Source organism: Parus major, chromosome 3 (assembly GCF_001522545.3).
Source record: "Parus major isolate Abel chromosome 3, Parus_major1.1, whole genome shotgun sequence".
Classification (NCBI taxonomy): domain Eukaryota; kingdom Metazoa; phylum Chordata; class Aves; order Passeriformes; family Paridae; genus Parus; species Parus major.
In genome coordinates, this window is record NC_031770.1 from 3,697,870 (window position 1) to 3,714,637 (window position 16,768).

The following is a 16,768-nucleotide window of genomic DNA, read 5'->3' on the forward strand; positions in this document are numbered from 1 at the left end:
CTAGGCAGAGGCTGGCTGCTGTCCCTGGGGGTCTGGCAGAACAGGGAGCCAGGAGCTGGATTTCCCACAGGTCAAAAGAGAAAGTTTGGTGGTAGGAAGAGCAGGAAAGGGAGAAGTATGTGTATCCTTCCTCCTGAAGCAGTCTTTTAAAAACATAACAGATTATTTAAAAAAGCTGTGTGAAGGTAAGACATTGCTACTCCTTCCAGCAGAGGTTTTGTGTTTAGGGCCCCAGTTTGCAAAATCAGTTTCAGGTCCACATGTGGCAGTTAGGCCAGAGAACTGATGAAAAGATACCTGTTCTCAGTGTTGTCTGTGCTTGACAAAATAACAGCCTGAGAGCCTGATTCTCCTTGCTTTATGGTGAACACAACACAAACTTCACTCCAAGCTGCATTAGGGTCTCATTTATTTGCAGCAGGAACTGTGTAACAAACCACCTCACTCCCGATTTCCTCTCCTGATGGAATTCTCACTTCTCTGTCTCACCAGCTTCACCCTGGCTGCTGGAATGTGCTCGAGCACGGCCCAAAGAGAGGGGCTGAGCTGGGAAAGGTCAGGGCAGCCTGGGGCACAGCGAGGAGCCGGCTGGGCAGTGGAAAGTTACAGCCCTGAGCTCCTGCAGGAACTGCCCCGCTCCTTGGGAAATGTGATACCTGCTCGGCAGAGTCCGTGTGGAAAAGGCTGAGTGCTCTTCTTCGAAGTGCTCCTCTTGTTTGAGGGGAGGAGGGAGTTCAGGGTGATCTGTCATGTGTCTTTACTAGAGGAAATTTGCTTTAATCCCCCTAATCTAAATCTGCTACTTATAGTGCCAGGGATTGCAAATATTTGTGCTTTATCAGTATTTCTTTACTGAAAACTGTCATGATCTCAAGCATGATAATTGTGCATAAAAATGATAGCAAGCATGACTCAGTATGAGAAGAGTGATGGACAAAAATAGAATGGGACTGGATAAGAATTGACCTGTCTTTATTCCTTCCCTGTCTATTGCATCAGAGCCCGGAAACGCAGCTGGGCAATAATATTTGCTAGCAGCTGTTTGTGTTTCAGAGGGATATGCAGTGGGAAATCAGTGGTAAATACCAGTGTAAAACTGTCTTTCATCCACAAGAAAGAGCTGTTTGTCTAAATTTCATATGCTGGATGTAATGTGGAATTTCTTTCTACTTTTGCTTGGAACTCATTCAATGGTGTTTAATTAATTTTACATCACATTCTAGTAACTGGTATAAAAAAAGATCAGGGTGAAGGTTCATGACAACAGTCCAGCTATTTGGCACAGGTTTTCTGTAAACAAATCAGTGAATTGTTCAACCAGTGTGAAGTAAGAATTCCCCAATGCCTTCTGAATGAATGTGCTGCAGTTACAAGGAGATTTCATTAACTAATGTGAACCTCCAAAAGAAGATGTAGTACAGAAAGTTTACCTTGTAAAATGCATGTTGCAATTGTAGATGGAGCTGTGGGTCATGCAGCATGTTTTGGGTCTGGTTATTTGGGAAGGATGAGTTTTTCCTTACTGTAAACTGACTGTTCTGCTTATATTTCAATAATGCCTCAAGCCTTATAAAACAAGGAAGTGACCAGGAACTTGCTGGTCTTGGGAACCCTGTGATACCTGAAGCAGCAGTACTCTGGGCTGTCATGGACCTGAAAGTGGTTTGGCCATTCTGTTAAGAGACACACAAAAATATAGATATATTTTATAGTGTTTGAAATACCAGCATGTCTCTAGAAACTTTTATCAGAAAAGATAAGGGTTGGAGCAATTCAAAGTTTATTAGACAAGGCACGTTGTCAGTTCAGGGTGACTTTAAAGTACAGGGCAATCTGTATGGTTGTAAGTCCTAGGAAGTGCATTACTCACTGATGACTAAACTCTGACACTGCACAGAGACAATTCAGAATTTGAGTTTAGAGTATCACTAGAGATGTGATTTACAATGCTGGTCAGAACAAGCTGATAGCAGCCATGGAAATGAAACGATATAGATAAGCTTTGGTAATATACCCCACACTATCTTGCAAGCTGCTGAGCATTTAGCACCTGCTTGCTACTGTTTTTCACATCCCTTCACTGTGAGAGGCCATGTGTTAACACAGAGTCTAGCAAATGACTCAGAAATGACAATCTTATGCAATAACTGCAGCATTTCAAATGTTGCTTTGATGCTTTCAGTGCTTCTAACGTTCTGTTCACACAGGAAGTCAGGCAAGCTGGTTTAAGTGGCTGCCCAGCTTTGTTGGTAATGGAAGCAAGAGAACATCTAGACAGGAACCCAGCTCCAAAACTCTGTGCTGTCCATGAAATTCTCAGCTTTAGGTCTTCCTCATGAACTGCTCCATAAAATGCCACGGTGATAAGGTCCATGGATTAAACCAAGTGACCATATTGAGAAAAGGCTGAGACCTACATTCCAGCCTTGTTCCTGATCACTTGACTGGACATGAAAAGCTTTTCAGGAGCTCTCTTCCCATATCAGTGAAAGAGAGAAAAGCCATGTTCTGAGCTGGATCTGTGTCCTCATTTAGTTAAATATCTAATCATGCACTTTCCCATGAAGACTGGGGTAACGATGACATTTGTCACTTCATTGTGACATCTCAGTATGTTCAGGAAAGTGTCTTTTCTGAGAAACTTGCAGGACAAAAAAAGTTCACACACAAATTCTGCACTTGGGAAGCTTCCTTCTGTGTGGAAATTCTGTTCTCTAACAGGAATTAGAGTTATCTATCCAGTTACCTCATGTGGAAAGAGAACTTTTACTCAGCAGGCAGATGGCTAAAACGCAAGGAGAGGGATCTCCTTGTTCTCTACATCCTTCTCTTTTGTGGGCTATACAGCCAAATTATTCCTCCATTTTAAAACCTAGTTCTCAGTTCTGGCTGCACCTGCACCAGCACAACTTTTGTGTGATATTAAATGAATAAAGGAAGATATGTCAGACTTGCAGCGTACAACACTTGGAGGTGACACTGAGACATGAATGTGTAGTTCATTAATAAAGGCAAGTAGGAGGATGATCTTCTGTTGCTCTTTAGAATACCTTGGGTAGGCTCTGAGAAGGCAAAGTCTTCCTTTTTCATAAAGCTTAAACAGTTCTAGATGCCTTTAAGACAAGAATAAGCAGCAGGTGAGTGTTGCTTTTCCTGTTCAGACTCCCCTTGAGATGCCAGGGATTATTTGTGATGGCTCTTTCAATGGGGCTGCAGAGCCAATATTAGCCCAGGCTGCTCTCAGAGTGCCTTGGATACTATCAGTGTCCATGGAGCTGTTCAGTGTGAGCCTGCCAGGCTGGCAGTGACTTGCAGGGCTTGTTTAGCATTCCTTGAGGCTGCAGGAGGTCAGCTCCAGCAGTTGAAGAACCCACTGCAGCTCACAGGGCTATGTTTTGGCTATGGCTTGTGCTTAAAATTCATCCCTGGCCAGTAAGTGGCTACAGATTAAAGGAATAACACACTGGTACTGATTAGGAGTGCTCTGTGACCTACTTGGGACAGCAGAAGGGATCTACCATCAGGCTCAGCTGGAGACTGTAAAAAATGGTTTGAATTTATCCCTGTAGTCAGCCCATGGTATGGGAAAAGAAATCTTGCTGAAGGCAACAGATTGTTTCAAAGTTAAAAAAAACCAAAACAACTACCAACAAGCTATATGGATTTGGATGGACAACTTTGTCTGTTAAACTGGACCCCCACACTGAGAAAGTGCAAATTTTTCTTTTTTTAGGAGCTGGTAACTATATTTTTTTTCCCATTTGACTCCAAAATGAGTATCTTGACTTTGGTGGGTTTAAAACAAACAATTGGAATATATGTACTTGGAGCCAATTCTATGGTTCTAGGAAAATCAAAGTTGGTTCATACAGTTTGAGCTTCCTGTAGGAATAGAAAATATTAGTCCCCTGGTAGCACAGCAGTGTATGGCTGTATTGAAATTGAATTTATTGTCCCCTGAGCTTGCTGGGTCACAGTGTGTACCACAGTGCTCTAAATATCCTCAAACTTAACACTGGGGTGGCTGCAGGGCAGTGAAGGAAAAAGAGGAAGGTCAGGCATGTTCTGCTTTGATAAACCTGACACAAAGCCTGTAGGGAAGAGACAGTGATTAAAAGGATCCTGGTTAACTCTGCATGGCCCTGTGGTGGGCCTGTGAAGGAGCAAAGCCTGGGGTCTGTCTTCTTTTTAACTGGTGGTGCCAGCTGGAACTTTTCTGTTAATTTTAGTATTAGATCCCCACATGACTGTGGAGTTTGATGTTTAACTGTATCATGTGTCCCTTCTAGCAAACTCTGAAATGACTGAATAAAAGCATAGCCACACAGGAGTAACTGGAATTTTGATTTTGTTGGTGGTGTTTGGCTTTTTTTGCTTTTTTTTTTTTTTTTTTTTTTTTGTTGAAGAACACTATAAAATCTTTTGCAAATTGTGAAGAAATCCAAAGGGCTGCATGTGAGGCTTTGCTGCCACTCTTTTCAGCACAGGGCTGATATTCTGCAGCTCTGGGCATTGAGTGACTCGACATCCTGAGAGAAAATGCTGTCCTGGGCAGGGGGGCTGCTCCCTGCATTTAAACTGAGAGCTGCCTGACCCACCCAGGTCATTTTTTATTGAGATTACTCTTGGTTCTGGCAGAGTCAGCTTCCCTTTCTCCTGAGCTGGCTGTAGCACAGCTACCAATGACCACTGTCATCTATTAACTTCATTTTTGGGTGAAAAGCTAAAGAAAGCCTTAATCTGTGTTCATGTCTGTGTCCTGGCCAGAAATGCTACTGAGCCTGAGATTAGTGATGTGTGCATTTTGAAAGCAGTGGGTTGAAGGCCCAAATTATGAATTGCAACATTTTTAGGTCCTTATTTAAAATATATCCCAGCAATTTCAAGGGAAAGCAGCTCCCACAGCAAGCAGTGCAACTGTAGGAGACCCATTTGTGTGTATGTAGTTGGATCCAAGTAAAATTAAATCCAAAGTGGCAGTGGCCCAGGATGAAACTTGATGCTAGTTGTACATAAATAGCAGAAGGACTGTCATATGACAGGCTATAATCAATAAAACATTCCTGTTGGGACTAATCTGCATGTCAGGTGTCCTGACTGGGATGGAGTGCTGGCATTGCTGTGCACCCTGAATTAAGAGTAGTTCAGGATTTATTCCTTACAGAAAATTAATTTCTATTTCTTTTCACTAAAAGATCTGGACCAAGCAAAAGAATTAAAGGTTCTGTGGTGTAGCTGCTAGTTACTGTATCTATAGCTCTGATAAAATTATGTGTGTGTAGAAGTGCATTCTTTGAGTAAAATTGACCTTTTTCCCCCTAAAAAGAAATTTAAGATCTTTTGTTTTGCCTAATTAGAAAACAGAGCTCAGCCTTGGTAGATATTATTTGTGGGTTTTCTTCTTTGCACAATGTCACGTCTGGAATTGTTCTGACACAAGTGTGTTCAGTAGATAAGATTTTTTAACTTTTTTTTTTTACAAAGAACAGTTTGGTGCTCTTTGTGATCACAAATAGCATGTTGAGAACTTGCTGATTTTTTTTTTTGTAGATCCCAATTTCTAATAATTTGCAGCTACAATTGCTTGTAGCTCTAATACTATAATTATTTCTGAAACTTGACATGTAGGGAATTTTTTTCCTTACTAAAATTATGTAGAGCTATATTAGAATGATAATGGGAAAAAAGAAGTGGTGGCTGCAAAGGAAACTGTAGAACCAGGTTAAGAACCTGGGTTAAGAGGGAAGGTCTGTTAAAGGCTAAAAAGTGCCAGATGTGTGATTTCATTTAAATGAAGAGGAGGAAGTAACCTAAATAGAGGTGTCAAGAAGATGGGCACCTGAACCAGAGCCATAAAATATTCTGATAGAGAACACTTTGTGCTTGTGGGAGTTCCACTGGCTAAAGTCAGTGTGATCAGATTTATTTTTAAAAAAATCCCATCTTCCTTTTCATTCTCATACAGAATTTTGTTACAGGAGTTTCCTGTAACAAAGTTCCAGTCTTATTGTGTAAGTGCTTGGAGGGCCAGGGAATTGTATGAAAATTGGTACATTATGAAAGAATATTGCAGGGATTTTCCTCCAACTTGATAAGTTTTAAAACTACCAAAATGAATTAATTTTAGTTCTCTACACCAAATAACCAAAAATGCCTGCACAGAGAAGTGGCTCATGAGATGAGCCCCGTTAAGAGCTGCCCCTCCATGTGACAATTCCTGCTCTCCCCTGGCTCTGGAGATGTTTTTGGCATCCTGCAAGTTTGGGGCTTGCTGCAGCTCCCAGCTGACAGCTCCATCTGCAGCCACTTCTGGCAGGAGGCAAAAGTTTTCAGTAATTAGGACAGAGTGAGGCAGTGCAGGAGCTGTTGTGGTGTTCTCTCAGAATATCCAGTGTTCTCCTCTCTTCCCTGTGCTTGTTTTTCCCTGTTCCACAAGGGCTGGGTGAGGCTCCTTTGGAACAGAGCACAGATGAAGGTCCCTGGGACCTTGAGCTCTTCTCAGAAGGGAACAAATGAGGCTCGAAGGGTGCTCTGACTTGGACCAGGCAAGAATTTATCAGGGATTGGAGGAATCCTTGGGGATTATCCAGCTAAATATTTAGTTACTGCAGAAAACCTTCTGTTCTCATTTATACCACCATTTATCATTTTTGCTGCTGAGTCCTTTGTTTAAGACTAAATTTATGAGACCTTCTATTAGACCCAGTTTCCATTTGGAATCCTGAAGTATCAAAAGCAAGAATTTTTTATTATTATTATTATTGTTTTATTTTATTCCAGGCAATGCTGCAATCTCTTCCCTGGCCCTCGGAGCACAGTGCCCCACATCAGGCATTATTTACAACTTCCTTCTCATCCAACCAAAGAATCCCTGAGCTTTATTTCCTCATTTCCCTTCTCTTAATAGTCCATTTTCCTTCTCCACCCTCTCACACTGCTGTCCTGGCATTCTCTTGCATGTGATATTTATATAGTTCTTAGCTGTAAATGGATTTCTTCTGGAGCTAGAATGGTCTGGGAATTGCATTACACTCCAAGGTGACTTTCCCTGTAGTTACAGCTGTGTTCCCTGTGCTAGCAGGCACCAAAGTCCTGGCTCTACCCTGCTCTTGTCATCTGATGCATTTTTCCTCTTAAACAAGGAATTTCCTTGAAATAATTGTTATTTTTAGCCTAAAATCACCTGACAATTTCTGATGTCATGTTGTGATTCAGCTCTTTCATCCAAACAGGTGAAGAAACCGTTGCTGTTTTACGGCAAAACTGTTGGTGTTGAATTTAGAAGTCTTGAGCTTCTGGGATCGTCACAGATCTCCTGGGATGAAATCCTAATATAATTCTGAAAGAGGAATACAAATTTAATTAGTGTAATTTGCCTTTAAAAGTTTTCCCTTTCATGTGATAATCTGATTAGAACTGAGGCACTGTTTCATATTTTATTACCCACACAGGAGAGGTTTATGCCAGGTTCTTGCCTCATGTTTGATTCACATGTTTGTGAACTGTTGGTAACTGGGAAAACATCTCAAAAGGATTATTTGCATGGACCTTTCTGAGCCTCTGTTTCAGCATTATTAATATTTCTCTAGAAAGAAACCTTTTTCTAAAGGTTCAGAGGCTTTATTTTGTTTGGATAAACATGTAACATTTCACATCATTTCCAAAGTGCAGCAAGAACATTTCTCTTATGAAATTTTTCTTTTTTTCTTTATGAATTGCCATGAATAATGATGGAGTTGTGACTCTGCAGCTCAGTGTCAATCCACTGCATAAACTCACCTGTGCTATTGGAGAGGTCAGGGTGGTGACTGAATAATAACTTTTTTTATTCTTTCTAGGGAAGATTGGTTTATTTTACAAATTTCAAGTAATATTTTCAAGCTGGTTTAAAGAAAGCATTTGGGTTTGAACCTTAGATAAATGACAGGCATTTGACCTCAGGTGCAACCCAAACATAAACAATACTTGAAGTGAGGGGGAATCAAAACTATATTGGCTTCAAATTGAAAATATTTATGTGAATACTTGCTTCTTCACAGTGTTGCATTTTTTATGAACCTGTTTTGTCTCCTTAAATTTCTTTGTCAGGACAACAGAACACAGTGAAGAACATTTCAGTGGAGTTACTGGAGGTGATGGGCCTGACTCAGCATGACTGAAACTTGTGAAGAGTGATCATCTTTGTAAAAGTTAGTCACAACAGAACTGTCCAAATCTTATTTGGGTATCTAAGAGAGATGAGAATCCCTCTGCTTAGGCTACAAAAGTGGTACCACTCCATGTAGCAGGGAAGAATTCCACGAGATCCAGAGTTATTGTGTGTGTTTCTGGTTTGAGGCCAGAGATATGGGTGTGCCTTATCCCACGGCCTTTATTGCAGGCACTGTGAGCTTCTTAAGGCAAGAACAGGGTGTTTGGAAAGTCCTTGGCATGTTATGGATCCTACTGGAAATAATAATAATTAGGAAAAAAAAATTTTTTTGGTTTTTAGCATGAGGCAATCTTCTTGTCAAGTGTGCTGGGGAGAGTGCTGACAAATTGAGTTAAAATACACTTACATTTGGTGTGGGATCTGAAAGTGTTAAACCTTAAAAAAGTTTTTGTGCTACTGAATTCACCCTTCAGGGAAAGTCACTGGAAGGCTGGGACCTGTTGATCAGCACAGAAAGAAGAAGAGCACAGTAAAGTTTTGAGCATCTTCTCCTTAGGCCTCGAAGCTCTAAATCCTGTGAGAAGTTTGGGTTTTGCTGAATAATGGAGGTGATAATGTTTCATTCCCTGCTCAGGGTGCAGCTGCTGGGGCTGGCATTGGGATATGGCTGGGAAATGGAGAGGAATCCAGAGTCCTGGGGATCTTCTGACTCCTCTTCTGCTTCACAAGACATTTAGAGAAGCACCTTTTCTGCAGCAGTAAGGATGGCACGTGGGTGGAACTGTGCTCCCAGAAATGCTCTTGGAGCATGTGGGATGCTGGGCTTTGTTTTTCCCTCTTGCCTCCTTCTTCCTGTGCCCACATCCATTCTCAGGTAAACAGGGCTGTGATTTCTCTCTCCCTTCTCCTCTCTGTAGAACTGGAACATGTGTTCCACTGGGCACTTTCAAACTAGGTTAAGGGGTTGTCTGGTGCTGAAACATCAAAATCATGTTGTGACCTAGTAGGTAAAAGTGGGTTTTGAGGCAATGGTGTGATTCCAGGTAGTTCTTGTGGAACAGAACTGAAATCAGCCCCTTGGATCTTCCTCCTCTGGGAAATTATCTGTTCTAAGGTTGTGCCAGCCAGTTGTAAATGTTGCTACTTGTTCACATTACCCTGCAATTCCTTCATTTTGGTCTTCTGCTTGACTGGGGCTGCTGCATAGTTCTGACACAATTGGTTGCATCTCAACAAGCGTAAGGAAAAATTATTTTCAGATGTCACCAATCACCACATTGGTTCATACAGACCTTAACTCCCAGTCCTCAAGTGCTGTCATTTTTGACAAAATAAATGGGGTGTGTTGTTAGCTGTTCATTTATACACAAGTTTGTGGTGAGAGAATGGGGGAAATTTTGCGCACATCAATTTTAAATCCTTTATTTAACTCTTATCAAACAACAGAGAAAAGGATTCAAGAGAATAAAGTTCAGTGGAGGGGAAAATACTGATGGCTTGAGGTGTTCATTATCCCTAGATATGACTGTGTTACCTGCTTAGTGCTTCACTTTCTGTATGATTCTGAGCCTGTAAACCTGATTAATTTTCACACTGAGAACTGGAGCATGTGTAGTTTATAATTTTATATACACATTTTATAGCATGAGCAGTAGGTTCCCTCCAGCTTGCTTTACCAGTACTGTTTTTTGCATGGCTGGAGTTTTCTTGTTTTAACACATAATCCCTTCTGAGATGAGTAATGACACAGAATATTGGAGTGGGTTTTTCCCTGAGCAGTCAAGGACAAATCAAAACAAAAGAAATGTGAGCAGTCACACCCAGTGTTGCATATTTTGATCATTATATACAGGGCACTGCTCTTGAGAATACACTTGGAGTCAGTCTGTTATTTTCAACTTCACTGCTTTTGATGTGGCCAGAACTGGATTTAAGATTTTTAGTATTTATCATTTGTAATATCTCTTAAACACCAGTTTAAGGGAGATATTCACACAAGAAGTTCCCCTGGTGTTCTATGTGTGCACATCTTTGATTACTTGGAGGTTGGGTCCTTATGCTGTAAGGCATTGAGGTGCTAAGCATCCCTTTTTTCTCCAAAAAAACCCCCATCCCAACAAACCAACTTTCATTATCACTTTGGAATAAATAACTTTTCATATCACTTCTTTAAAAAAAAAACCCTTTCTTCCTCCTGTTTGATTTTGTCAAAGGCCCAATTAAAAGTGGCATTCAGTGGTCACATTTTGAGATCTATTTAGGCACAGAAAGACACCTCAGAGAGTTTTCAGAAGTGTTTAGTATTTGTAATGTTTTCCCACATCCAGGTCTCTTTTCTGCTGCATGGAAAACAACCCCTGTTGAGAGAAAAGAGCAGCTGAATTCCAGTGACTCTCTCCCTGGAGAGTGTGAGGCTGTTAGAACTTGTTCTCAGTTTCAGCTCAGTAATTCAGTGTTTACTTCCCTGCTCTCTGGGATCCTGAGGAGGAAGTACATCATATGTGTGTAATTTGAGTACCACTCTCTAGTCCTACTCTTTCTGTCAAGACTGACAAGAAAACTGCTTTAGATCATGGAGGAGCTCTCAAAATCATTTGGGCTCTCGTGCAGGGATACTCCCTGTGTTTATTTAACAGCATTTCGAGTTTCCAAAATAAATTATTTGCTGAGAGAACCCTGAAATTTGTCTGTGATAAATGTGAACCTGAAGACTTCCCCTGAACTATGTCTAGCATGAACTTTATTCACTGTAGGGATCATGTTTATATAACTGAAATTTTTGACAAGATTTTTTAGGATGTAACATTTTGTTTCCCATTACATGAGCAAAACAGAATATTGATTATGAGAAAAACTGAAGGTTTTGATTTACAATTTGTTTGCTGCTTCATTTTTTATTTTCATTATTCAATATCCTACATTTACAAGTGTTCAGCAAGAAGTGAAACACTTTAAATGAAAGATTGTTCATAGAAGTAAATAAAATACTGGCAGAACCTTCCTCTCACCCTGTCCATGGGTGTGTCTGGCAGTGTGCACATTTACCAGATTCATTTCCATCAAGATAATTAATTGCAGAGTTTTGATGAATTGTAGTGTGACCAGAGATGGTAATTGTTGGTAAGTATCACCAAATTTGTGAGGGTTTTAATTATTATTGGGTTAAAAATACTAAGAGTTCATATTAAAACTGCAGTTCCAGGAATTTGGTGATTTTTTTTCCCCCAAACCATGTATCTGGCATTTGTTATTTGTCCTTTTATACTGACAGTGTTTGTAAACAGTAATGCATCTGTACAAAAGTGTGCACTAAAAATATGTCATTAAGGGTTTTCAGCTTCCAACTCTTTTAAATCAATGCTAGAATAAACTTGGCAGTAGATCACAGGTTTGTTTAGAAGATGAGGCTGAGAATTACCTACAAAATGATCTCTTTAGCACAACCCTTAATTTGTGGGTGTGATTTCTAGTGTCAATAGCCACCAATCCTCTTCTCTGATTATGTGAGCACAGCTGCAAGGTGCAGGCAGGGATAGTTGGTTAAAGGTAATAAAGACTTCATGGCATTTTGCTGGTGGGGCTTGTGGATAGTTGCTCTGCTTCTCCCAGAGGAACCACAGGAAAGCATGAGAAGTTTTGAGAAATTCCAGAATTCAGGTTTGAATAAATAATTGCTCAACAATTAACCTACAAATATTTTGCTACATGTCAAACTTCCTAATTACCAGTTTGCCACACTACAAAGCAGACTGGCAGCCTATCTGAAGTACTGGAAAGGCTCTGAGCTTTAAAGTTTTATTGTATTGGGATGGTCAAACAGAGCCTTTGTGCAGAGCTGTCACCTTCCGTGGGTTTAGGAGTTCACAGAGGTTTGAAATTTTAAGGTTGGAACAGCCGCTGTAAAGTTGGGTGATGTCACACTGAGTGTTTTGGATGTGAAAGCCCTCTGAGCGTTCAGAAGCCTCTTAAATGTTTGTACTGTTCAAGCTTTTCAGAAAAGCTGTGAGAGCCTCATTAAGGAGCTGCTACTCTGTTACAGAGGAAGTTTTGCATGAGAGTGGTGAGCAGGACAAACAGCAGCAGCTCTGAGGCAGCTGTGAGCAGCCCCTTTTAACCTCATTGCAGTGTCACTTACACAATGGCCATTAATAAAGTTAAACTTTGACAATTGGAACACCGCTTGTTTCTAAAACTGAAGAATTAAATCTTAGCCTAATCTGATCCCCCTGGCTTTTTTTATGCCACACCACCCTCTGGCCATTGCTGGGGAAGACTCCTTCTGGAAGAGCAGGCATCTATTTTAATTTAAACTTTAATATAAGAAGAAAATACCTCAAATATATTTGTCTTTACATTTTGGTCTTTAAACAGAGAAATCTGCTGACGTGTTGTAACTTTACTTGGTCAGCTGAAGAATTTATTTTGCCATTGGCTGAAGATCTGTGCCTTTGCAGGGTTGCTTCAGTGGCTTAGCACATCTTGCAAACACTTCACTTTCACCTTTGCTTGCAGCAGCAGTGTCAGTCACTGCAGCCTGTGAAAACTGCATGGAAAATTCCTTCCAGTGCAGCCATTTGGAAAAGATCCCTTTCCCCTGCTAACAGAACAGATCCCATTCGTATCCTGGAAGGAAGGACTGCTCCAGAACAACTTGTCTTTGTTTCAGTGGCAGCTTTGGGTTCAGGCAGAAATTCAATTCTTTTCTAATATATCATTTACACGTTTTGGGGTTTTTTTTCTCACAGGGATGATTTTCAGTGGTAGCACTGGTGGGTTGGGGTTTCTCTGAGTTCTTTGAGCAGATTTATTAGTGATGCACAAACCCATCACTTTTGTTTTGCTGTGACGTTGCCTGTATCTACAGCCACATGGAATCCAAGGGCTTTGTTTGCAGTCTTGGATTCCAAATAATTTTGTGCTTTCCAGCATCCTCAGAAGCCAAGGATATACAGAATCATTTGGATAAGAGGGAAAAAAAAATAAAATCACAAATCAGCCATAAACTGACAATGGCACCCAGTGGTCATTTACAAGTGATTCTTGAATATTTACTTTGTGGTAATAGGCACTGAAATGTCTCAGGAAAATATTTTTTCCTCTTATGCTAATTTACTTATTCTGTTTCAAAGCAATAAGAATCTAAACCCATAAGAAGTTCCTATAACAACAGTGACATTTTGTTCAAATCATCACTTCAGCAGTGGGCCCAGTGGTGAACACAAACACAAGGACTCCTTATTTTATTGGAAGAGGTTTTTTGCAAAGAGTCCTGCATTATTTGCAGCATGTTAACTCTGTTCCAGACATTTTGCATCCTACCTGATAATCATAAGTTGTGACATGAAAGAAATACCAAAATAACTGCAACTCTGACTCTTTTTCTGTTGATCTCATGAAGGTGTGTGCTCAAGTCGGCCACACCTGATCATATTGCTTGGGAAAGCAAGGGAGCAGAAATAAATGCCTCAATTAATCATTGTAAAAAAAAAATCCAGATCTGTAAGCATTTTGCCCAAGTGAGGAATTGAGGATTAAACCTCAGGAGCAGCCAATGCTTTAAACATTTCAATGAAAAGGTCATGTCCAAGTGGCTTGAAGCCAATATCACTTATCCTGGCTTTTGTATTCCCTGTCAGTCACAAAGGGGGAACACACACATGCTGGAAAAAGGTAATTGTTGCACATTAAAGCCTCATGCGAAATGAAAGAGCCATCAAAATTCTTTATAGTTGCTTGGCATGAGTTCTGATAATGCAGAGTTCTCTTTTATTAGTATTTTAAAATGCAGCCATCTACCACAGACTAAACAAAAGTCCCCCAAGACAATAGGAGCAGCCAGTGAGTAGAGTGTCTGGAGCTGCTGTGCACAGCTGGAGCTGGCAGGTGAAACACAGGCGCACAAGTGCTTGTTCAAATAGGAAGATTTAGATTTCTTTTACTTTCCCCCCCACCCTGTTTAAGACCACCTCATATTTTAGCTGCAGATCAGATTTTTTTTTTGTTCTGCCATATTTTAAATCTATCTACCAGCCTTTATTTAACAGTGAAACATCTTTTTCTCTTATTGGGAGAATAAAAAATGCCCAATTCCCTGGTGCTGCATGGTTGCTTATCACAGAAACTTAAAAAATAATAATGATTAAACTTATTTTTCGTGAAGCTCACATGCAACAACTATTTTTGACACATTATATGTGATAACAGCATTAAGGCATTTATAAAAGACATGTAGATAACTTTCTGGAGGGTTGTGCTGGAGTAAGTTCCACACCAAGGAGGAATACAGGACATTTTCTTGCAGTCATTAGACATTGTGCAGCTTCACTTCTTGTTCCATTTGAGTTTTTGCACAGGTGTTGACCCCTCTGTGCTCCCTGTTTCAGGTTCTGTTGTTCCTGGTTGAAGTCAATGGGTGCTCTTAGTGCACACAAAAAATGCAGCCCAGGGAAGCATCCACCTGCCCAGTCCTCAAGGAAATGTCAGATGGGAAGAGGCCTCCTAAATTCAGAGGTGATTATTTTTGCTTTGATGCTTTTTAGTGTCTTTGTTGGCATATTCTGATCAGCATGATCCCAAAATAAAACTAATTGAGGCTGACAGATGCTGTCACACATTCAGCGTGGATGGAGTTCACTGAGATTTTGCAGCTTTAAGTTACCTAATACAGAAAAACAAAAAACAACTGCTAAAACATTATCAGCAACTGCTTTAACTGAAAAAAACCCAAAATGTTATGCTCAAGTATGTAAATGCAAGATATTTTCTCAACAAAGCATTGAAATAAAATACCAATAAGAAAAATATCTTAAGGAGAATGTTTGAAAGAAATCACAAAAATGTCAGCTGGACTCAATTTTTCTACTTGAATTTCTGCCAAATCATTCCAATTTTTGTCATTTCCCTTTTTTTTTCCTGAGCACTTTTTGATTCAGACAACTGTGGAATTTCCTGTTCTGTTTTTGTTTTGCTACTGCAGCTAAAGCAGCCAACAGCCAAGGTCACTGTAGAAAACCAAACTTTCAGTAAAATTTGAACAAATACGTTCCCTCCCCATGTTTGCAGTTTCTGTTCTCTGACCCATTTCCTTTCATGGTGTTTTGGTCTTTCCAGAGTCTGCATGTTCACTCATCTTCATGTTTCTTCTTGACCACAGTGAGCCCTGTTTTCCTTTGCAGTGCCTGTTCCAGTGGGGGATGTGTATTTTTAATTATCTGCTGTCCTTAGTTGAAGAGATTTGTCCCTGCACTATATAAGTGTACTTCTGCTTGGTGAGTACCCATGCACAGCAATTTTATTAAAATGGTAATTTGCTTTCTCCAAACATTTGTAGCTATCACTGCTACATCTGTAACAGAAATTCCTGGGTAAGAGTGCTTGAAACTAGTCCAGGGTTGCTTTAATTTTTGAATTGTGCCTGTGCAGAGATCAGTTTCAGATTTTAAAGAACTTTTTCTGTAGATACTGAGATTCATTTTTCCTGACACTTTTCCATAGCTAATGCCCTCAGCAGTGGGAAATAAGAACACAGTATGATGATGATGATGATAACAATAATAATAACTTATTTGTTTATCCTTAAGATACAGTTCTTTCTGTTTGTTTTCAAGATGTTTTTCAAAAGATAAGAAGACCATCTGGAGAAGAGATATTTGTTAGTAATATAGTTTAAATATGGATGTTTATCTACCAGTGTTAAAGCAACTGTTGGGAGGTGGGAGCCTTGAAATATTTTTGGTTCATTACTGACTTTAGGCTCCCCCAGAATTCAGAGCCCCACAGAACTGATCCAAAGCCCTCAAATCCTTGGGATCCCTTCCCATAGCCTTGGTGTGTTTTGGAGAAATTTGCACCCACAATGTTCTCCCTTCCTGAGCAAGGGCAGGTCTGACAGCGTGTTTGGGAGATACCAATTCCTAAATTTCCTTTGTCTGGGGCTGCTTGGCCAGCAGCATCATTTATCCCAGTTTTAGGAGAGCTGTTAAGCTTTTTGTGGGAATCAGAACTCAACCTCTTACATAAGACCAACGTTTTGTAAGAAGAATTGTGAAAAACTGGGTAAAAAATGCACCCAAAAAGCTGCTTCTCCAAGTTCTGGTTGTAACTGCTTGGAAATAAAAGCAAGGTGTTGTACTGGATTCTTGGGCTTTATCAATTGCTTGTAATTGCTTAAGCACTTGGTGCTGAGGAATCAAAGTATTTTTCTTTTAGTGCTATTTTTACATATAAAAAAGGCATCTCTGATAGGCAGCAAAAGGATTTTAACTTTTACTGGATGTGTCAAAAGAAGAAAATATCCCTTAAGCCACTGGTTGCTGCCTGTATATTAATTCTTAGCAGGTTATTTCTGTATCATGCAAGTTAAATTCATATTCTGTATTTGTTGCTGAGGAATGGTGCAGTGATAATTGTGAGTTTTTGTGGAAGGGGACTTGTAAGTTCTTGGGGGCATTTCTGTCCATAGCTGAGTAGAATTGCAGATTATGCCAGCTTTTCCAGTTGCCAACAAAATGATGGATCAAGTTCACAGCACAAGTAGCCTGTGAAGCAGAGCAGGAACTGCAGGAGAATGGTCTTGATACCTACAGGTTACAAAGGATCTGCTTTTTAATAAAAAGG

At 40.2% G+C, this 16,768-nt stretch overlaps 1 long non-coding RNA gene across 10 annotated transcripts in view; it reads left to right on the forward strand.

Annotated features, from left to right (window-relative positions):
- LOC117244123 overlaps positions 1 to 16,768 on the forward strand; it is a 51,855-nt gene that overhangs the window by 20,058 nt on the left and 15,029 nt on the right. For all 10 annotated transcript variants that reach the window (XR_004496619.1, XR_004496610.1, XR_004496614.1 and 7 more), the window contains 3 exons: positions 8,089 to 8,189; positions 14,536 to 14,662; positions 15,328 to 15,420. This is a non-coding gene — a long non-coding RNA (uncharacterized LOC117244123). The remainder of the gene's footprint in view (positions 1 to 8,088; positions 8,190 to 14,535; positions 14,663 to 15,327; positions 15,421 to 16,768) is intronic.